The sequence below is a fragment of the Chiloscyllium punctatum genome, chromosome 46, assembly GCF_047496795.1.
Source record: "Chiloscyllium punctatum isolate Juve2018m chromosome 46, sChiPun1.3, whole genome shotgun sequence".
NCBI classification, from domain to species: domain Eukaryota; kingdom Metazoa; phylum Chordata; class Chondrichthyes; order Orectolobiformes; family Hemiscylliidae; genus Chiloscyllium; species Chiloscyllium punctatum.
This window is the reverse complement of record NC_092784.1, coordinates 53,267,507-53,291,299: the sequence shown is the minus strand read 5'-3', so window position 1 is coordinate 53,291,299 and position 23,793 is coordinate 53,267,507.

The window sequence follows — 23,793 nt, the reverse complement described above, 5'->3', positions numbered from 1 at the left end:
GGTCAGTGAGCTGTGCCAAGGTCGGGCAACAGACACTCAAATAATAATGGGGGTCAGTGCGAGAGGCGTAAACTGTCAGCTCCTGCTTAGAGTCATCGAGTTATACAGCTGGAAGTAGACCCTTCAGTCCAACTCGACCATGCTGACCAGATATCCTAAATCAATCTAGTCCCCTTTGCCAGATATTTGGCCCATATCCCTCTAAACCTTTTCTACTCACGCACCCATCCAGATGCCTTATCAATTTTCTGGCTTCTTTGCCCCTCTCTGTAGAATAGGGGGATTGTGTCTTTATTGGCTGCTGCATAGCAGCAATTATACATCCCTGATGGCCTTGTGACATCAGGACGGATGCTCAAGGAACAGGAGGAGGCCATTCAGCCCTCGAGCCTGTTCCACCATTCTGTATGATCATGGCTGATCTCACTTCAAGCCTCAACTCTGTTTTCCTGCCTCCTCTCCACATATTACTGATCAAAAGTCTGACTCTTGCACTGAGTCAGAGAGATGTGCAGCATACAAACTGATCCTTCGGTCCAACTTGTCCATGCCGACCAGATATCCTAAATTACTCTAGCCCCATTTGCCAGCACCCAGCCCATATCCCTCCAAACCCTTCCTATTCATATACCCGTACCAATCCCTTTTAAATGTTGCAATTGTACCAGCCTCCACCTCTTCCTCTGGCAGCTCATTTCATACACGTACCACCCTCTGCATGAAATAGTTGCCCCTTAGTCCCTTTTAAATCTTTCCCCTCTCACCCTAAACCTATGCCCTCTAACCTGGGGAAAAAGATTCCCTCCTTAAACTTATTCAATGTCCCAGCATTCACCATACTCTATGGGAGTGAGTTCCATGGATTCAGACCCTTTGAGGGAAGTAATTCCCCCTCATCTTGGGGTGGCATGGCGGCTCAGTGGTTAGCACTGTTGCCTCACAGTGCCAAGGTCCCAGGTTCAATTCCCACCTCGGGTGGCTGTCTGTGTGGGTTTGCTCCGGTTTCCTCCCACAGTCCAAAGATGTGCAGGTCAGGGTGAATTGGCCGTGCTAAATTGCCATAGTGTTAGGTATATTAGTCAGGGGTAAATGTAGGGGAATGGGCTGGGTAGGTTACTCTGCAGAGGGCCGGTGTGGACCTGTTGGGCCGAAGGGCCTGTTTCCACACTGTAGGGGATCTAATCTCTGTTTTAAATCTGTGTTCCCTTCTCCTAAAACTATGATGCATGCTCTGCTTCTGAGGCAGGAGGCCTGCATTCATCTTGTAACATCTCAGATCAGCCTTGTTCTTATCTCTTAGCGGAATACGCTCCAGGGGCTAAAGCCCTGTCCTGATTTCTTCTGGATTTATCTCTGAGCAGGTTCATTAGAAAACATCTGCAACAATTATGCTTCAGGAGAGCATCCTGAGGTTTCGATGGGTGCATGTATTTTGGGTCAACAAAATCAGCTACCATTTGCATTGACGTAGCACCTGGGAAAATGTTGACACAGTTATGTTACCAAAATGCCAAATTGGCATCAAATCACGCAGGAGCTATCAAGAGAGGAGTGTGACTATTGATCAGAGAACTGGGTTTGAAGGGGTGTTTCCAAGATGGACAGAATTGTGGAGGTTCGGAGGAGGGATGCCAGAGCTTAGGGGCTAGACAATGGAAGGTATGACTTCCAAATTATAGAATTCCTACAGTGTGTAAGCAAGCCTTTTGGCCCATCATGTCCCCACCAACCCTTTGAACAGCATCCCACCCAGATCCACTGCCCCACCCTGCCTCTGTAACCTTGCATTTCCCACGGCTAATCCACCTCATCTGCACACTATGTGATTTAACATGGCCAATCCACCTAACCTGCACATAGGGTCCTAGAGATATACAGCACGGAAACAGACCCATTGGTCCAACTCGTCCATGCCGACCAGATATCCCAACCCAATCTAGTCCCGTTTGCCAGTATTTGTCCCATTTCCCTCTAAACCCTTCCGATTCATACACCCATCCAGATGCCTTTTAAATGTTGTAATTGTATCAGCCTCCGCCACATCCTCTGGCAGCTCATTCCATACACGTACCACCCTCTGAGTGAAAATGTTGCTCCTCAAGTCCCTTTTATATCTTTCCCCTCTTGCCCTAAGCCTATACCCTCTAGTTCTGGACTCCCTCACCCCAGGGAAAATACCTTGACTATGTACCCTATCCATGTCCCTCATGCTGTTATAAGCCTCTATAAGGTCACCCCTCAGCCTCCAATACTGCAGGGAAAACAGCCCCAGCCTCTTCAGTTTTCTGTACAGCTGAAACCCTCCAACCTTGGCAACATCCTGGAAAATCTTTTCTGAACTTTTTCAAAGTTTCACAACGTCTGCAAGTTTTGCAACAAAGTTAGAATTTCAAGAAAGGGAAACAACATAAAAGGGCAATGGATTTCAAAGGCAGATAGAGGCAGAGAAGCAGAGAGGGGATTGAAGTTAAAATGGGTTGAAATGCATAGGGACAGAAAACAGAAGTAACAGGGGCAGGGCGGTGGCTCAGTGGTTAGCACTGCTGCCTCACAGCACCAGGGACCCGGGTTCGATTCGAGCCTCGGGTGACGGTTTGTGTGGAGTTTGCATGTTCTCCCCATGTCTGTGTGGGTTTCCTCTGGATGCTCTGGTTTCCTCCTGCAGTCCAAGGATGTGTAGGTTAGATGAATTGGCCATGTTAAATTGCCCATAGTATTCAGGGATGTGTAAGTTAGGGGCATTAGTAAGGAGTAAATATAAGATAATAGGGTAGCAGAATGGGTCTGGGTGGGATACTCTTCAATGGTTCAATGGGCCTGTTTCTTCCAAGTATGGATTCTATTATCTATCTATCCTTCCAATAGGAAGACCAGAATTGCACACAATATTCTAAAAGTGGCCTAACCAATGTCCTGTATAGCAACATGACCTCCCAACCCGTATACTCAATGCTCTAATCAATAAAGGAAAGCAAATGCCTTCTTCACTATCCTATCCACCTGCGACTCCACTTTCAAGGAGCTATGAACCTGCACTCCAAGGTCTCTTTGTTCAGCAACACTCCCTAGGACCTTACCATTAAGTATTTAAGTTCTGCTCTGATTTGCCTTTCCAAAATGCAGCACCTCGCATTTATCTAAATTAAACTCCATCTGCCACTCCTCAGCCATTGGCCCATCTGATCAAGATCTCGTTGTAATCTGAGGTAACCTTCTTCACTGTCCACTACACCTCCAATTATGGTGTCATCTGCAAATCTACTAACTATATCTTCTGTGTTCACATCCAAATCATTTATATAAATGATGAAAAGTAGTGGACCCAGCACCGATCCTTGTGGCACTCCACTGGTCACAGGCCTCCAGTCTGAAAAACAACCCTCCACCACCACCCTCTGTCTTCTACCTTTGAGCCAGTTCTCTATCCAAATGGATAGTTCTCCCTGTATTTCATGAGATATAATCTTGCTAACCAGTCTCCCATGAGTGGAGCAGTGGCTCAGTGGTCAGTATTGCTGCCTCACAGCGTCAGGGACCCAGGTTCGATTCCAGACTCAGGTGACTGTGTGGAGTTTGTACATTCTCCCTGCATCTGTGTGGGTTTCCTGCAAAGATATGTAGGTTAGGGTGGATTGATCCATGCTAAATTGCCCACGGTGTTTTGGGATGTGTAGGCTAGGTGCATTAGTCAGGGAAAATGTAAAATAATAGGGAATGTGTGGGATATTCTTCAGAGGGGCGGTATGGACTTGTTGGGCCAAATGGCCTGTTCCCATACTGTCGGGATTCTATGATCTATGAAACCGGAGCACCTGAAGGAAACCCACACAGTATATACAAACTCCACACAGTCACCCAAAGGTGGAATCGAGCCCAGGTCCCTGGTGCTGTGAGGCAGCTGTGCTAACCACTGAGCCACCAAATAGTAGATTGATGGAAATTGCAGATTCTCTTGGGGCTAGAATTGGAGGATTGATGACCTGGAGGAAAGTACAAAGATGTGACCAGCAATTTAAAAATAGAAATAAATTCATGAGAGCATCGATTTCTGTTTGATGTGTTAGGTTTGAGGACCGTTGATCTACAGGATGGACAGTGAAGAAAAATAATTTGGGCATCCCAAGCTATGACAACTGAAGGGTTTATTTACAGTTAAATGAAACAAATTTAAGGATATGATCACAACACTGGAGGTATTAATATCTAGAGTAACATATCGGTTTTGATAATCTCTACAACAACTTTGGACAAAGTCTTTCATGAATCATGTTGTGCATGTGTTTGGGGTCTGAGTGGGGACTAATGTAGAGAACATCAAATTTTACATTACGGCCTTCCTCCTTTAGGCTCAACTTTAGAGTCAGAATGTACTGGACAGTGGCAATGCCAATTTACATTTATATAGTGCCATCAAATGTCCCACAGTGCCTGACAGGGTGCAAAGGATATACAATTACAAAAGGCAAAGTCATTAAGCATAGCCACAGGTGGATTTTAGGGAGCTCAAAGGAAGGGGGACACAGAGAGGTTTTGGGAGAATTCTAGAGCTGCAGATCTGGATAGTAAAGGTGCAATCACCAATATGGTTTTCTTTGCCCATTCATGGGAAGTGGGCAGCATTGGCATGGCCAGCTTGTGTTGACCATCTCTAACTGCCCTTAAGTGACAACTGCATTGCTGTGGGTCTGCTGTTGTATGAAGACCAGACCGGGAAAAGATGGCAAAGTGCCCTTCACTAAGGGTGGACCCAGTGATTGCAATTTGTCACCACAAATTCAGATGGGGTTTTCAGTTCCAGACTGATGAATTCAGTCAGCTGCTGCGGCAGGATTTGAACCTGAAGATTTAGCCTGAAGCTCTGGATTACCAGTCCAATCACATGACCAACATGCCCTACTATCACCTGAACAAACAGAAATGAGATATGAACAAAAGGACAGAATTGGAGTGACGTAGGTCTCGGAGGGTTGTGGCACTGGAAGGATTATCCACAATAAAGAGAAAATAAAGAAGGAGTTGAATATCTGACCCCATGAAGGGAACATCTCTTCCTAATCTTGAGGAGCTGAATCCCTTTTCCTGCCTGTTATGGTCAAGTTAAGGTTAAGCAAACCAGCTAAGTTCAGGTGAGTATCAGCTGTCCAGCGAGTGATTGTTACTTGAATATGGAAAGTTCCAAGATGTTGCTGTCATAAACGATCATAGAATTTTACAATATAGAAGGAGGCCATTCAACCCATTGTGTCTGTACTTGCTCCTGAAGGAGCTACCTAGCTAGTCCCACTCTCCGGCCCTGTTTCCTAACAGCCTCTTCTTTTTTGGTTCAAGGTTCTTTTTATTTCAAAAATACACTTTATTCATACAAAGTATCTTTAAGTATATACACAGTCATAAACGCAGTTCGGTTCTGTACAGCAGCATACCAAGGAAACAATACCATTGGAGTTTGACACTATCCAACAACCCAAAGACATCTCTTACACATGCAAGACAATATTTACGTGCATTGAGACATTGAGAGTGTCCAACAACTGAATGGACCCCCATTTACCATCAGCAGGAAGACCTCAGACAGTGGTCTTTCCCCACTGCACCTTGGCAGCAGCTCCCCAAACTTTAGTGAGCCCCTCAGCACATAGTCCTGGACCTTGGAATGTGCCAGTCTGCAGCACTCAGTCAGGGTCAACTCCTTGCTCTGAAAGACCAACCAGTTTCAGTCAGACCAGGTGGTGGGTAGAGAGGGAAACACTACAGTGTCGTATTGCTTGGGTCTTCACCATTCTTGGACACCAGGTCTTTTGCGATCCCCTGCTTAGCTGTGGTGACCAAGCCGACTTCTCTCAGAATCCTGCTCAGTCCCTGGTGCCATCATTATGTATCAGATTCTGATGAAGCTTCGTGTCTGTGTGTGTGTGTGTGTGTGTGTGTGTGTGTGTATGTGTGTGAGTGCGCGTGAGTGTGTGTGTGTGTTTGTGTGTGTGTGCATGTGTGAGTTTGTGTGTTTGTATGTGTGTGAGTGTGCGTGAGTGTGTGTGTGTGTTTGTGTGTGTGAGTTTGTGTGAGTGCGCGTGAGTGTGTGTGTGTGTTTGTGTGTGTATGTGTGTGAGTGCGCGTGAGTGTGTGTGTGTGTTTGTGTGTGTGTGCATGTGTGAGTTTGTGTGTTTGTATGTGTGTGAGTGTGCGTGAGTGTGTGTGTGTTTGTGTGTGTGTGTGTGAGTTTGTGTGTTTGTATGTGTGTGAGTGTGCGTGAGTGTGTGTGTGTGTTTGTGTGTGTGTGCGTGTGTGCTTGTGTGTGTGTGTGTGAGTGCATGTGTGTGTGTGTGTTTGTGTGTATGTGTGTGTGTTTGTGTGTTTGTATGTGTGTGTTTGTGTGTGTGTGTGTGTGTGTTTGTGTGTTTGTATGTGTGTGTTTGTGTGTGTGTGTGTTTGTGTGTGTGTGTGTGTTTGTGTGTTTGTGTGTATGTGTGTGTCACGTTCATTGCCCCCCCCCTCCCTAATTGTGCTGGAGAAGGTGGTGGTGAGCTGCCTTCTCGAACCGCTGCAGTCCACGTGGTGTAGGGACACTCCCTGTGCTGTCAGAGAGAAGGTTCCACAATTTTGACACAACGACAGTGAAGGAACGGTCAATATAGCACCAAGTCAGGACACTGAGTGGCTTGGAGGGGCTCTTTCTCCCATGTGCCAATTGCTGTTGTCAGTCCAGGTGGGAGATGTGATGGGTATTACCACTTTCAGCAGTATTGTCAAAATGTGGTGAGCACGAATGTTGGAAAATCAAAAAAAATTGATCTATATCAAGTTCTTCACCAATAATTTCTGTAGTAGCAGTAGAAGGAGAAGCTTCAAAGTGATATGTCCTTATATTTTTATCAAAATATAAAATACTTTTTAAGCATTAAATCATGGCATTTTGAATGTTTTCACCTGTGTTTAATTGTATTCTCATGTTCTGGTGCCAGAGAAGGGTTTTTACTCCAACCTGGAGGATTAGCTTCAAGTCCTACCTGCTCCAGAGAGTGAGCAATGCCTCACTGGGCTTGTATACCCTTGAGTTTAGAAGACTGAGAGGGGATCTGATTGAGACATATAAGATTATGAAAGGATTGGACACTCTGGCAGCAGGAAACATGTTTCCGCTGATGGGTGAGTCCTGAACCAGAGGACACAGCTTAAAAATATGGGGTAGAACCATTTAGGACAGAGATGAGGAGAAACTTCTTCACCCAGAGAGTGGTGGCTGTGTGGAATGCTCTGCCCCAGAGGGCAGTGGAGGCCCAGTCTCTGGATTCATTTAAGAAAGAGCTGGATAGAGCTCTCAAGGATTGTGGAATCAAGGGTTATGGAGATAAGGCAGGAACAGGATACTGATTAAGGATGATCAGCCATGATCATAATGAATGGTGGTGCAGGCTCGAAGGGCTGAATGGCCTACTCCTGCACCTATTGTCTATTGTCTATTGTCTATTGAGAAGGTTGTTTTAAAGGCTGCTCCTGATGGGCAGAGTTTGTTAACTGGAAAACTGCATCCAATTCTGCTGTGCTTCCTATAGGAAAGGTATTGTTAAACATGAAAGGGGGCAGGAAAGATTTACCAGGACGTTGGCATGGTTGGATGGTTTGAGCTATAGGGAGAGGCTGAACAGGCTGGGGCTGTTTTCCCTGGAATGTTGGAGGCTGAGGGGTGACTGTATAGAGGTTTATAAAATCATGAGGGGCATTTGGTAGGGTAAGCAGGTAAGATCTTTTCCCTGGGGTGGGGGAGTCCAGAACTAGAGGGCATTGCTTTAGGTTGGGAGGGGGAAAAGTTAAAAGGGATCTGACGGGCAACTTTTTCATGCAGAGAGTTGTGAGTGTATGGAATGAGCTGCCAGAGGAAGTGGTGGAGGCTGGTACAATTACAACACTTAAAAGGCATCTGGATGGGTATATGAATAAGAAGAGTTTAGAGGGATATGGGCCAAGTGCTGGCAAATGGGACTAAGTTAGGTTAGGATATCTGGTCAACGTGGATGAGTTGGGCTGAAGGATCTGTTTCTGTGCTCGACAGCTCTATGCTTTCGGTGGTGGTTTTGCCATCTAGAAGGAGGTCTGTATGCTCATTATTTACCCAGTTGTGATGTTTGCAATGATTTGACTCCCTTTGCTGTTCCCTGTCACCATCTTACATCCCAGTGACAATGCCCAGACCAAACACCGTTATGGTGTCTGTTTGTCCTTTTGACTGAGATATGACAGGGAACAGTTTGTGCTGCATCTCCATGCCAGCCATAAATCAGAATCCTCTTCCTACGCTGCATTAATTGTTACTCTCCTCCCGGAATTTGTGTTTCTTGCATCTCGGTCCTGACGAGTGCAAGTTGGGCTCTAACGTCATGCCTCTTCTGAGCTGTGTTTAAGTCCTGCATTCTGTTCCCCAAGAACAGGAATACCTTGATATAATCTGAGCTAACTCCAACCACAGAGACATCTTACAGTGACTGTGGTTATCTTTATTAACATTAGAAATTGTGGGTGAGCAGTGGGAAGCACAGTTACTTCTCCAAACAACCATCTCCAGTGATTTATCAAAAAGCCTGTTCACCAGCATGATTGGTTTCTGAACTCTTTAAAAACATTCAAACCACAGGAATAACTCTGATTAATGATTCTGACTTGGTCTCTCTATGTCCCAGCAATGACTACAATTCCAAAGTTATTTAGTAAATGATTTTGGAACATCTTAAAATCAAAAAGAGTTTCTCAAAACTTTTCCACTTCACTGCTTTGTGACAATTGCTGGGTTGCGCAATCTTAGAGGTAGAAGGGCTTCCTTCACTCGTGAGGAGCATTAACAGATGGCCAACTCGACCATTGGGATGGGTACCTAAGAGAGTTCGAGGAGAACATGGATGAGATTGAGTTCACTGGGACCGGAGAGCAGTGGAGGGTGTGCCATTGGAATGTACTCAAGGCTGAGTTTGGCAGATTCCTGGTTGACAAGTGAGTCAAGGGAAACAGGGACGTCGAGGTTAGGGAGGGAAGCTGACAATTACCATCTACAAAGTACGAGCAGGCCACTCAGCCCTTCCAACCTGCTCCATGTTTCAATAAGATCACACCCTTTGTGTTGCAAATTCCACATTCCCATCCAAACCCAATTGCATTGACCATAAGATACTGGAGTGGAATTAGGTCATTCAGCCCATCGCGTCTGCACCACCATTCCACCCTCATAGCTGGTATGTTCCTCAACCCCATTCCCCTCCCTTCCTCCTGTAACTCTTGATCCCCTTACCAATCAAGAACTTACCTACTGTATATAAAACACCACAGGAAAACCGTGGATGCTGGAAATCGGAGATGAAAAGCAGAAATTGCTCTGTGGAGAGAAACCAGGGTTAATGTTTCAGGTCCAGTGACTCTTCTTCAGAATCTATCTCTCTCTGTCTTAAACACTCCCAGTGACTTGGCCTCTGTGGCAATGCGTTCCACAGAGTCACCACCTTCTGGCTGAAAGGATTCCTCATCTCAGTCCTAAAGGATCATCCCTTCACTCTGAGGGTCCCAGTCTCTCCTATGAGTGGAAACATCTTCTCTACATCCACTTTATCCAGTTGTCTCATAGTATTCTGTCAGTTTCAATCAGGTCTTACCCCAATTCCTTCGAAACTCCATTGAAACGCAGACCCAGGTTCCTCAACCACTCCTCATATGACAAGGCCTTCACCCCTGGGAACGTTCCTGTAAACCACCTCTGGTCACTCTCCAAGGCCAGCAAACCCTTCCTTAGATACGGGAGGCAAAACTGCTCACAATATTCCAAATGGGGTCCGACCAGAGCCTTATCCAGCCTCAGCAGTACATCCCTGCTCTTTTATTCGAGCCCTCCTAGGATAAATGCTGACGTTACATTTGCCTTCCTAACGCCGATGAACCTGCATGCTAACCTTAAGAGAATCCTGAACCAATTGCCTTCAGGTTTTCAAAGCCTTTCCCCATTTCGAAAGTATGTCCCTACTCCTCCTACCAAAGTAGATCACCTCACACTTTCCCACATTGTGTTCCGTCTGCCACACCTTTGCCCTCTCCCCTAGCCCGTCCACATCCTTCTGCAGCCTCCCTGCTTCCTCAACACGACCTATCCCTCCGCCTGTCTTTGTGTCATCTGCAAAAGTAACAACAACGGCCTTCAGTTCCTTTGTCCACACTCTTATGACACACATCACGCAGCCTGGAGGCTGCACTTCAAGCTGGGGATTTGTACGTGTGTGGATCGCAGGTGAGTGCAGGGTCAGAATGAGCACAATCACAGCAAGCCCTTCATAGTCACGTCAGCCACTAGTTTGCAGGTGCGATGGTATGCTTTTTTTGTTTTGAAATCTGGCTGGAGTCTACAAGAAGAAAGCTTTTGTCTGTTTGAAGGATTAATCTGTGGATCAGGCAGGGAGATAGCCTCCCCCTGCACATCGCTCTGTTGCTGCGCAGTAACAGATTGTGAGAAGACTGACTGACGTTATTACAGGTGTACAAACAGAACTGAAGCCTGTCCCTGGGCGCTTAAACAGAATGGAAATGAATGTGAACTCAAGTCTTTGCTCATGACTTGAGGAGGCAGAGTTTTCAGGAGATAGTGTAAAGAGCAGTTCCTGAAGGGATTGTACCGGGTTATTTTTTCATTCACAGGATGCGGGTGCCACTGGCCAGGTCCAGCGATTATTGCCCACCCCTAATTGCCCAGAGGGCAATTAAGAACCAACCACATTGTCTGGAGTCATGTGTAGACCATAAGACCAGAAGACATAGGATCAGAAGTTAGACCATTCAGCCCATCATGTCTGTTCCATCATTCAATCATGGCTGATAAGTTTCTCAACCCTATTCTCCCACTTTCTCCCTGTAACCCTTGATCCCCTTGATACTCAAGAGTCAATCTATCTCCATCTTAAACATACTCAAGGGCCTGGCCACCACAGTCTTCTGTGGTAGTGAAATCCATAGATTCGTCCTGCTCTGGAGATAAGGATTCTCCTTATCTTTGTTCTAAAGGGCCTTCCCTTTACTCTAAGGCTGTGCCCTCGGGTCCTAGTCTCTCCTACTGATAGAAACATCTTCCCAACATCCATTCTGTCCAGGCCATTCACTGTTCTGTAACTTTCAATTAAATCCCCCCTTATCCTTCTAAACTCCATCAAGTATAAACCCTGAGTCCTCAAACATTCCTCTTATGTTAAGCTTTTCATGCCTGGGACCATTCTCGTGAACCTCCTCTGAGGACTCTGGGCCTGACTGCTGTCCTCTGACCTCTCACCCCCTCCATCGACAAGTGCATGTAGCTGACGGACAAGTGGAAAACCGCTCTCCGTCGCCAGTCTCTGGCCCCACCTCAGTCACCTTGGCAGCTGTGTGCTTCAGGATAAGGAACAGATGATCGAAGGCAAATCATCCTCCATGAGTCATATCTGAGTACGGCTCGGGAAGAGAGAAAAATGAATTGGCAGGAGAAAAAAAAAACAAGCAGAGAATGTAATAAAGTGAAGAGTAAGGTTATAGACTCCCGACAGTGTGAAAACAGGACACTCGGCCCAGCAAGTCCACACCAGCCCTCAGAACAGCATTCCAGCTAGACCCATCCTTAACAGCCAGTGCACCTAAGCTACACATCCCTGGATACTATGAGGTAATTTAGCATGAGTCAAGAGTGCTGGAAAAGCACAGCAGGTCAGGCAGCATCCGAGGAGCAGGAGAAACAACGCTTCCGGCTTAAGGCCTTCATCAGGGATCGTTTCCAGCACCACACTCTGATCTCCAGTCCTCGGTTTTTTTCCCCCGAGTAATTTAGCATGGCCAAACCACCTAACCTGTACATCTTTGAACTGCAGGAGGAAGCGAGAGTACTTGGAGGAGACCCACAGGGAGATACCTGCAAACTCCACACCAGCAGTCACCTGAGGGTGGGATTGAACTCAGGTCCCTGGTGTCGTGAGGCAGCAGTGCTAACCACCAAGCTACTGTGCCATTGCTATGTCTGGTATGCTAAGATTAAGAGACATTCCAATACCAACATTATCTTCAAAGGTTTGCATCGAGAGGTTTGATAACATTTGATGTGGGGAGTATTGAGGATTCCTGCTTGGGTTATGAGTTGCTGCTGGCTGTGGAATCTTACTCTCAGTCTGTCCCCATTCAGAGGCTGGTTTCGACTGGTAGGTCATGGGAAGGGTTTTGCTCTTTAGACCAGAGTTTTCCAAAGTTGAGGGAGAGGGTCTAAGAGCTTGCGAGGGATTCCAAATGCATGACCAACCAAGAGGCAGCTTCCAACCCAGAGCAGAAAGAAAGGGCCGGCCTTAAACGCTTTGGGAAGAAGAAACATCCCTGAGATGTCCTCACCGCCCCTCCTATCACACACCCCCCTACATTACAGGGGCTGCCCTCCCTCCCCCCACCCCCAACCCTCCCATGAGCAGGCCCCAACAATTGCTCATCTGGTGTCCCGATGGAAATGGGTTTGAGAACCCGGCTCTACTCAAATGTAAAAATATACACCATGTGAACGTGAGATTGTACAGGCCAGATACAAAATAGACTGACAGTGATGATGAGGATGTAATGTTATCAAGATGTTGAGATATTAATCATTAGCTTCAAGTGAAATTCCATTCTTTAACTCCTCTCAGGGTATCTTGAGTTCCCCTATCTTCGATTTAACCTTCTCTCCCCAACACCCCTCTCCATTTCTCCGCCACCCCCAACTCCCTGCCCCTCAGGGATTTCCCTTATCCCTCGCTAATTGTGAAAGATCTCAGATAGGCTCAGCTGCCACTCAAGGATTTACTTCTCATGTACAACCCGGAGACAAGGGCAGAAAGGTGAGACAGTCACAAAGTGGAAGATAATGTGGAAAGTCTGCTTTTACAAGGCCTGTTTCAGGATACTCCTTAACTGAGAGAAGGCAGTATCGACAATATCATAATGTGTCTGTGTGTCTGTATGTGTGTGAGGGTGTGTATGTATATGTGTGTGAGGGTGTGGGTGAGTGTGTGTGTGGGTGACTGTGGGTGAGTGTGTGTGTGTTTTCAGGCGAGTGTGTGCGTGTCTGTGTGGGTGTGGGTGTGTGGGCGTGAGTGTGGGTGAGTGTGAGTGTGGGTGAGAGTATGGGTGTGTGTAGGTGAGTGTGAGTGTGTGTGTGCACGTGTGTGTGTCCATGTGGGTGATTGTGAGCGTGTGTGGGTGTGTGTGTGTGGGTGAGAGTGTGTTGGGTGCGTGTGGGTGAGTGTGAGTGTGTGTGTGCACATGTGTGTGTCTATGTGGGTGATTGTGAGCGTGTGTGGGTGTGTGTGTGTGTGGATGAGAGTGTGTTGGGTGTGTGTGGGTGAGTGTGAGTGCGTGTGTGCGCGTGTGTGTGTCCATGTGGGTGATTCTGTGTGTGTGGGTGAGTGTGTGAGTGTGGGTGTGTGTGTGTGTGGGTGAGTGTGTGTGTGTGTGTGTGTGTGTGGGTGAGTGCGTGTGTCCTTGTGGGTGAGTGTGAGTGTGAGTGTGTGTTTGTGAGGGAGAGGGGCTATGTTGGCTATAGTACACCAAGTATCTCGGAGGAAAGTTACATTTATCAAGAGATTGTGTGAAGTTTCCTCAAGTTTCCGATGCCTTCAGATTCAGAAAGGAATAACTGTTTGAAGGTTGCAGAACGCAATGGGAGCTGGATGAACAGTGGGCCAAGTGTGCGTTTCTCCATGTGAGGTTTCAGAGCATTTAATAACAGAAATATTAGTGTGCAAAAGGGCACCTTACAAACCCTGATAGAACTAGTCAAAGATATTAACGGGGAAAGGAGAGGGTACATGTTGGGGATTCGCTAGTTGGGGATTTCACTAGTTGGGGATTCGAGAACTGGATTGAGAATGAAGGCCTGGCGGTACAGGAGAGATGTTGGGAAAAGCAGAAGGAGCTTTAGAAGTCTCTTCCACAAATGGCAGTGAATGCTGGACACCTTGTTAATTTTAAATCTGAGGCTTATTTTGTGAAACGTTCCTCAGTTCAGACTCAGTGGATGCCCAGCAGTCAGCATTTGAAACTGAACGCACAGAAAGAAAATGTGGAATACCGCAGGTGCCGAGGATGGGAATGAGAGAAAGCACTGGAGGCAGCCGCCCGGCCTTGGAGCAGCTGCCGGGGAGATCACGAGTCAGTGTTCTGGCTGTCGAACTCTTCCATCTGCACATCTTCTACTTTCAGGAGTTGACTTGGTGGTCCTCCTGGGGTGGTCTGGTCTGTCCTGTTGGACAAGGGGGGGGGAGGGGGTTTATTTAGTGAAAGGGTAGAACAGAAAACGGTGTCAAACACGAACACAGCTCACCAGCACTTCAAGAAGGACTGGGCTCGGATGGGTTTTGCAGTTGGGAAGGATTTCTGAGGAGAAATGGTTGGCCAGGCGGGAGAGTGAGAATCCAGATGGGGAATAATTACCAGAAGAGTCAGAGAAGGGGCGAGGGTTCCATCGCACACACACTGAGCTGCTCTGAACTGAAATGCTTTAGGTGAGAGGGTGCAGATTGAATCATAGCTTTCAGACAAGTAACTCAGGACAAGGGGGTTCAGAAATGGTACTGTAGGGCGTAGTTCAATAGGAAAGTCAGTGCCAGTACAAAGAGCTGACTGACCTCCAGCAGCCCTGTAATTCATTGATTTGGAGGGGAATCCATGGCAGAGTAGTGGGAGATGCAGATTCAGTGTAATGTGGACAAATGTGTGTAAAGATAGGAAGGCAGATTGTTTTTTTTTTAAATTAATTCTTGGGATGAGGACACGGCTGTCCATGCCATCATTTATTGCCCATCCCTAATTGCCCAGAGGGCAGTTAAGAGTCAACCCCATTGCTGTGGGTCTGGAGTCCCATGTAGGCCAGACCAGGGAAGGATGGCAGTTTCCTTCCCTAAAGGACATCAGGGAACCAGTTGGGTTTTTCCACTCCACCACCCCACATCCCCCCCCCAACATTTTATCACGGTGAGCATCAGAATATTAAATCCAGGTTTTTATTGAATTCCAATGTTGCCGCCTGCTGCAGTAGAACTTGAACCCAGATCCCCAGGACATTACTTGGGTTCCTGGATGAACAGTCCAGTGATAATACCACTAGACCATCGCCTCCCTGTGAATGACTGGGAACGGAGAGAGGGGAATGTTGAACAAGACTTTTAGAATATTGGTTGCAATTCTGGTCTTCTTCCTATCGGAAGGATGTTTTGAAACTTGAAAGGGTTCAGAAAAGATTTACAAGGATATTGCCAGGGTTAGAGGGTTTGAACTATAGGGAGAGGCTAAATAGGCTAGGACTGTTTTCCCTGGAGCGTCGGAGGCTGAGGGGTGACCTTATAGAGGTTTATAAAATCATGAGGGGCATGGATAGGATAAATAGACAATGTCTTTTCCCTGGGGCGGGGGGAGTCCAAAAGTAGAGGGCATAGGTTTAGGGTGAGAGGGGAAAGATATGGAAGAGACCTAAGGGACAATGTTTCTCACAGAGGGTGGTACGTGTGTGGAATGAGCTGCCAGAGGAAGTGGTGGAGACTGGTACAATTACAACATTTAAAAGGCATTGGGATGGGTATGTGAATAGGAAGGGTTTAGAGGGATATGGGCCAAGTGCTGGCAAATGGGACTAGATTAGGTTAGGATATCTGGTCGTCATGGATGGGTTGTACCGAAGAGTCTGTTTTTGTGCTGTGCATGTCAATGACTCTAAGATCTGGGGGTGTCTTTGTTCACCAGTTGTATGAAAGCAAGTATGCAGGTGGAGCAGATAGTAAAGAAATGAACTGTATACTGGCTTTCACCGTGAGAGGGTTCGAGTACAGGAGCAGGGCGATCTTGCTGCAATTGTACAGGAATATTGAGCCATTTTGGTCTGCTTATCTGAGGAAGGACACTCTTGGTACAGAGGGAGTGCAACAAACGTTTACCAGACTCGCTCCTGGGCTGGCAGGAATGATACATGAAGAGAGACTGAGTCACTTGAGTTTAGAAAAATGAGGTGGAGATCTCTTAGAAATCTACAAAATTCTAACAGGATGAGACAAGTTTAGAAGCAGGAGGGACATTCCCAATGGTCCAGAATCAGGGGTCACAGTTTAAGGATAAGGATATAAAGTTAAAAATCACCCAACACCAGGTTATAGTCCAACAGGTTAATTTGGAAGCACACTAGCTTTCGGAGCGCCGCTCTGAAATTTGGAAGCACTATCTTTTGGAGCACTATCTTCAGGAGAATAAGATTGTAAGACACAGAATTTATAGCAAAAGTTTACAGTGTGATGTAACTGAAATTATATATTGAAAAAGACCTGGATTGTTTGTTAAGTCTCTCATCTTTTAGAATGACCATGTTGGTTTCAGTTCTTTCGCATGTAAATTGCAAAACTTTTTTTGTAAGTTATATTCTCAAGTGAACATTAACAACTGGTGTCATGTTGGCCCAGATAATGCGTTGAAGGTATGAGGTACCCTGTGTGAGGCTGTCTGTGCCACAATGTTCAGACTCATTCTCATCTAAAAAATGGATTTACTGAATCTTACATTGATTCATGCAGTTTTTGAGCAAAGTAAAATGTAAAAAATTAAACCTTTCAGAACTGAGATAAGGAGATATTTCTTCACCCAGGGAGTTACCAGCCTGTGGAATTGACGACCTGAGAAAGGGGTTGAGCCCAAAATATTGAGTCTTCCAGAAGGAGGTAGATACAGCTCTTGTAGCTAAAGGGACCAAGGGAAATGGGGGTAGGGGGGATTAGGATATTGAGCTTAGTGATCAGCGTGATCATAATGAATGGTGGAGCAGGCTCGAGGCGTTGAATGACTGTCTCATAGATTTCTACAGAACTGGATGTTTCTCACTGGCTAGATGGGCCGAATGGCCTCATATGGTGCTGTAAGATGCTATGATTCGGTGACTGAGACTGTGTTTTTGGTTCTTGACTCCTCCTTGTTTTTATTTCCTTTCCACCTCCAACAGCGACCCTCACCCCCCCACCCTGCCTCTCCCTTCTGCAGCTGGCTACTGAGGCTGTGTCAATGGCTGTCATCCAAAGCCTGTCCCCAGTGTCCCAGCTCCTTGTGTGGTCCTCGATGAGGCCTTTCCCAGCATGCACTAGGAGGTGACAGATAGCCAAATGCCAGGTCCCGCTCGCCCTTTCCACCTCACTTCCTCCTCCACAGGGATTCTCCTCTGCTCACACTTGATGACCTCAGCAGACATCCACCTCTCCCGCTGAGCACTCACTTCAGGAACTTCCTTCACTGGCTTTAACTGGGCCATTTTATTTTCTCCTTTCACAATGCGTTCCAGCAACAATCGATCAAGCTGTGCAGAGGGGTGACGGATGAAATTCGATGCAGAAGTGTGTGAGACGATGCATTTTATAGACTCCTACAGCACGGAAACAGACCCTTTGGTACAACCAGTCCATACTCACAAACCAAACTAGTCCCACCTGCCTGCTCCTGGCTCATATCCCTCCAAACCTTTCCTATTCGTGTATCTATCCAAATGTCTTTTAAACATTGTAACTGCACCCCCATCCACCACTTCCTCAGGAAGTTCATTCCAGACACGAACCACCTCCCGTATAAAACATTTGCCCCTCATGAATTTTTTAAATCTCTCTCCCCTCACCTAGTCTTGAAATCCCCCATCTTCAGAAAAAGACATCTCCCATTAACTCTATACCCTTCATTATTTTCTCAACCTCTATAAGGTCAGCCCTCAACTTCCGACACTCCAGTGAAAAAGATTCCCAGCTCTACTCCATAACAGGTCAGCTATGTCGAGCTGAGGGAGATTCGAGTGGACAGGAGAATGGTACTAGTATGGAGGGACATGGGCCAGGAGTAGACAGGTGGGACTAGTTTAGTTTGGAATTAAGTTCGGCACAGAGTGGTTGGACCGAAGGGTTTGTTTCCATGCTGTATGACTCTATACTGTGACTCTGTGTGAGAAAGGTCATTCTTTTCAGCATATTCAGAGTCAGACAGCAGTTACCTACAGCTGTCTACACATTAGGGACACCAGGGATATGAAGATAATGCAGGAAAATAAAGTTAAGGTTTGAAGATCTACCAGTAACAGCAGAGTTGACTTGATGGGCTGAATGGACTCCTCCTGCCCCAATTTTCCTATAGATTATATAGATAGGAAGCGGCACGCATGATCAAAAGTATTTTTCCGTCTCTCCTTAGGTCAAAAGCAAAGAGAACTTCTTACTATGAGATCAGCAGTGATCGTCCATCTGCCATATGTCTACATCATTGTTTCCAGGTTTGATCTTCTTTTGCCTCTGATGTTACCGTTCTCCTTTAGCACAGGGCACAGCCTCAGAGTGAAGGGGCGGGCCTTTCAAACTGAAATGTGGAGGAATGTCTTCGGCCAGAGGGTGGTGACTCTGGGGGAACTCATTGTTACAGAGGGCTGTGGAGGCCAAGTCATTGGGTGCCCTTAAGACAGAGAGAGAGAGAGGTTCTTGATTAGTAAAGGGATCAAGGGTTACAGGGAGAAGGCAGGGTTGAGAAACATATTGTTTGCGAAAAACATTTGGGGCAGCACGGTGGCTCAGTGGTTAGCACCGCTGCCTCATAAGGGTTTGATTCCACCCTCGGCTAACTGTCTGTGTGCAGTTTGTGCACTCTCCCTGTGTCTGAGTTGGTCTGTTCTGGGTTCTTCTTCAGAGGCTGGGTGTGGACTTGATGGGCTGAATGGACTGTTTCCACACTGTAGGGGCTATGACCTCAGCCATCATCGAATGGCAGAGCAAAGCTTGTTGGGCAGAGTGGCCTCATTCTGCTTGTATAGCTTGTGGATGGATTGGGGTGTGGAATTGGAATCCTGATTGAACTCCATCAGGTTAAGACTGGAACCACAATTATTATACAGTGCTAGGAACAGGGGCAGATTATTGCACTTGATCCTCAGAGACCCTTCATTTAACTAGAGCCTGGCTCATTTACGCTTCAACTCCATTGGTCACGGGGTGGGGGGGGGGGGTGGGTGCGTTGTTAGCATCATGGCAACGTCACTGAGTCAGTAGCCTGGAAGTCCAGACTAATGATCTGGGGACTTGCCGTAGATCCCAGTGTCACTGACCCCGAATGTTAATTCTGCTTTCTCTCCACAGATGCTGCAAGACCTGCTGAGCTTTCCTAGCGATTTCTGTTTTTGTTCAGATTTCTGTCAGTTTTGTTTCGTTCAGCAAATCAGATGGATTCTTCCCCCTCCCCCAAAAATGTCATAATGGTCACCATTGCTGCAAACTGCTTTGGGTTCCAGATCTGTTTAACTGAAACTGAACGCTACCAGCTACTGTGAAGGGACTTGAACCTCATGCCCAGAGAATTAGTCTGGTACTTGGATTATTAAGCCAGTGACATTAAACCACTCCACCGCTGTCGTCCCAGGCAAAGTTCCAAGTGCTGACAATCACCAGTGCAGATATCCCTGGACCCCAGGAGGACAGAGGTCATGAATGTTTCAGTGGCTTCACTTCTGAGTTTCCCATTTTGAAAGCCAGATCTCAGTGTCGTGTTTATAACAAATTACAAAGAGGATGTCTTTCATTGTGCATAGTAATGAACCATTTGGATTCCACCCAAAATGTCAGCAGCTTTTGAAACTTTATCCTTAATATTTTTAAACAAGCATTGCTTATTCCCCTTCTCAGGGCAAGCACTTTTCCACAGCATCTGAATGAGCAATGTTTCTGTGAACTAGGCAGACCCAACACACTCCTGAGCACAGCTTCTGATGATGAACTATTGAAATTCTGTCTGCCTGTGTGTGTGTGTGTGTGTGTGTGTATCTCTCTCTCTTCCTAACTGAGATTAATAGCTGTACACTCATGTCTGGATCAAATTTACCAAAACATTAAATCAACAGAAAGGGAAAGTTAAGTTTGTGTTTCAGTAAAATATTCACCATCCACGGCCCCCTCCCCCCCCCCCCCCCCCCCCCCCCCACCCCACCCCCTGCCAATCTGGGTTTTCCTTTTTTTATTCAGCTTGCTGAGTTGCTATTTTTTTGAAGCTACTTCTGTGAGGTTGACCGAGAGGTGATTCACTCCCTGGGAGATTTGGGCAAGTTTCAGAGACTTTCAATATCAAGAGAGTTTCTCATCGGGCTGAGGGTGTAAATGGGAATGTCTGAATGTATTAGCCTCTGCTTCGGAACTAGCCACTGCCCCGCTGGACTAAAAAACAGGGATAAGGTGGCCTAGTCCAAAAAAAACAATTCGTTTTACAGGAACAAAATAATTTCTACGTTGCGAAGGGTGGAAATCTATTGCAAACGGCAATAGTTTGATTCATTTTCACAGTGAGGCACTTGGGTTCACTGAAGATTTGTGGAAATCCAAGTATATGGAGTTAACCCACATGTCAGCCACGACCGGTCTTGAGGGGCTGAGTGGCCTCCTCCTCTTTAGAAGAATGAGGCAGGATCTCATAGGAACACATAAAATCCTGATGGGACAGGACAGGCTCGATGCAGGAGGGAGTTTCCTGATGTTGGGGAAGTCCAGAACTCGGGGTCGCAATCTAAGAATAAGGTGTAGTCAGGATGAGGTGAGGAAGAGGTTCTTCACCCAGAGAGTTGTGAACCTGTGGAATTACCTCCCACAGGAAGCTTTTGGGGGCCAGTTCATTCGTTCAAGATGGCAGCTCCCTTGAAACCCCAGGACCTTCCAGCGTGTTATAACTAAGGAAGCGCTCTTGACATGCACTAAACTGCAGGTAGACGATCTACCAGTAACAGCAGGGTTGACTTGATGGGCTGAATGGACTCCTCCTGCCCCAATTTTCCTATAGATTATATAGATAGGAATCAGCGGCACGCATGATCAAAAGTATTTTTCCGTCTCTCCTGAGGTCAAAAGCACACACCATCTCCGAGCAAAGAGAACTTCTTACTATGAGATCAGCAGTGATCATTCATCTGCCATACGTCCACATCATTTTGCCTCTGAGTTTACCTTCCTCCTTTAGCACAGGGCACAGACTCAGAGTGAAGGGGCGATCCTTTCGAAGATATTAGCTCAAGAGGGAGCTGGATGTGACCCTCTTGGCTAAAGGGATCAAGGGGTATGGAGGGAAAGCGGGAATGGGGTACTGAGATTGCATGATCGTATAGAATGACGAAACAGGCTCATAGGGCCAAATGGCCTCCTCCCACCACTATTTTATACCTTTCTACGTTTCTTGTTGCATCAATCTTCAAGAAACAGTTTGACACCTTCCCTGACAATATAGAATTGAACAATAATTTATTATCACAAAAGAACAAACAGTTTGAGTCCCCATACTCTGGTGTTGCTTTAATAACAGAAATTGTATATGTTTAAAACAAAGTTCATTGACGTTCAATCAGTTGTGGTGGTGAATGGTAAGGGAGAAGGAACCGAAGAATCTTAGGAACTGTGTAGCACAGAAGACCATTCGGTCCATCAGATCTGTACATATTCTTCAGAAGAACAGTTGACCCAGCTCCTAATCTACTGCCACCTTCCCTTTCATCGCCCTGAACCAAACACTTCTCCATCGCAGGAAATGATATCACCACAGGAAATGATGTCACCAACCCAAGGAAACCCAAACATATAAATAGAAAGCGGGCCATGCCACTAGTGCTTCATCAGGAGGTTCACTGATGATGTTACTTAGTATGGTGACGAAACGTCTGGAACTGAACCTTCCAGCTCAGCGAGCAAACCTACATTCACTTCCCCACTTTGCTGTTAAAACCAAGCTTTCACTATTGCCTCTATTTCATGTTACAGCAACCCTCAACATTTCAAATAACAGTCTCTTAAATCTGTCCCTATCCATGGTGCTCCCCTTCACCCTGACCCTCTACAGTTACTGAGTCACAGGGATTACTCGTGACAGATTCAGAGGGAGCTGGGTCATTTTGGTGGCCGGGGTGGGGGTAGGGAGAATCTCTGGGATATAAGAATAGGTTTTGTGAATTAACAGTCAGTGCACAGAGCTTCATATAACTAGAGCCTCGTTTGGGAACAGATGGAATGAGAATTCTTAGGAATTCCAATCCCCGCTCCCCGCTCCCAAATTCACAGCTTACACTCCCGATGCACCCACATCTGCAATGGGAGCTTTTGATTTGTCCATCTTTCCCATACAGTGATGCACATACATTGAAACAGCTCAACAGGACCCAGTGCTCTCTTCATTACCTACTGCTCCCTGTAGTTGCTGACAAATGCATAGTAATCACCTTTCTAAATTGTAAATACTTAATCTGGTTCAATTTCTATGGTACCTTTCAGGAGCACCAGGAGCTTCCAGAGTTTTATGACTAAGGAAGCCCTCTTGAAATGCACTAAATTGCAGCTAGTTTACTGCACAGCAAGATCCCATGAACAGCAATGAAATCCATGAGCTGTTTTAATGTCAGTGGTTGGGGAATAAACATTTGACAAGGTATGATGGAGACTGAAAAAGCCTCTCAATCCACCAACCCATTACTGTAGACCATACAATCTATCCTCTCATGCACTCTAACCCCACTCATACAAGCAACATTCATGCCACACAAATGCCAGGCAGTGACCATAGAGTCATAGAGATGAACAGCATGTCTGATAAGAGACAATCTAACCACTGCCCCATGACATTGAACAGTGTTACCATCGCTGAATCCTCCACTATCAACATCATTGACCAGAAACTCAACTGGACTCACGACATAAACACAGTGGCTACAAGACCAGGTCAGAGACTAGGAATACTGCAGCAAGTAACTCTCCTCCTGACTCCCCAAAGCCTGTCCACCAAGGCACAAGTCAGGAGTGTGATGGGATACGCCCCACCTGCCTGGATGGGGGCAGCTCCAACAACACACAGGGAGCTTGACACCATCCAGGACAAAGCAGCCCCCTCGATTGGCACCACATCCACAAGCATCCACTCCCTCACCCACCAACACTCAACAACAGCAGTACTATCCACAGGTTGTACTGCAGGACTTCACCAAAGTTCCTTAGACTTCCAAACCCCCAACCACTTCCATCTAGAAGGACAATGGCAGCAAATATGTGGGAACGCTACTATCTTCAAGTTCCATTTTGACCCTCTCGCCATCCTGACTTGAAAATATATAGCCATTCCTTCACTGCCGCTGAGTCACAATCCTGGAATTCCCTCCCTAAGGGCATTGTGGGTCAACCCACAGCAGGTGGGCTGCATCGGCTCAAGAAGGCAGCTCACCCCCACCTTCTTAAGGGGCAACTAGGGACAGGGCAATGAATGCTGGGCCCAGCCTGGGACAACCACATCCCATAAATGAATTTTAAAAAATTACCTGGGTGCAGTGATGTTATGGTGGTAATTTCACTACACCATAATCCAGAAAAGCCCAGACTAATGGGTTTATGAACAAAAACCGAAATTGTTGGAAAAGCTCAGCAGGGTCTGTGGAGAGAAATCGGATCGAGTGACCCTTCCTCAGAACTGGGGTCATGACGCGGAATTGAACATGACCATGGCACTCTGAGAGAGTTGCGTTCAGTGAAATGATTCAGGAAAAGTGTGCAAGAGACCATAAGACCATAAGACATAGGAGTGGAAGTAAGGCCATTCGGCCCATCGAGACCATTCCGCCATTCAATAATGGCTGCTGGGCACTTCAACTCCACTTACCCGCATTCTCCCCGTAGCCCTTAATTCCCCGAGACAACAAGAATCTATCAATCTCAAGAGGAAAGATTTTGGACGTGCCTCTGTTTAAACCCCCGTCCCACCCCACCAGTTATCTCGGTTTGA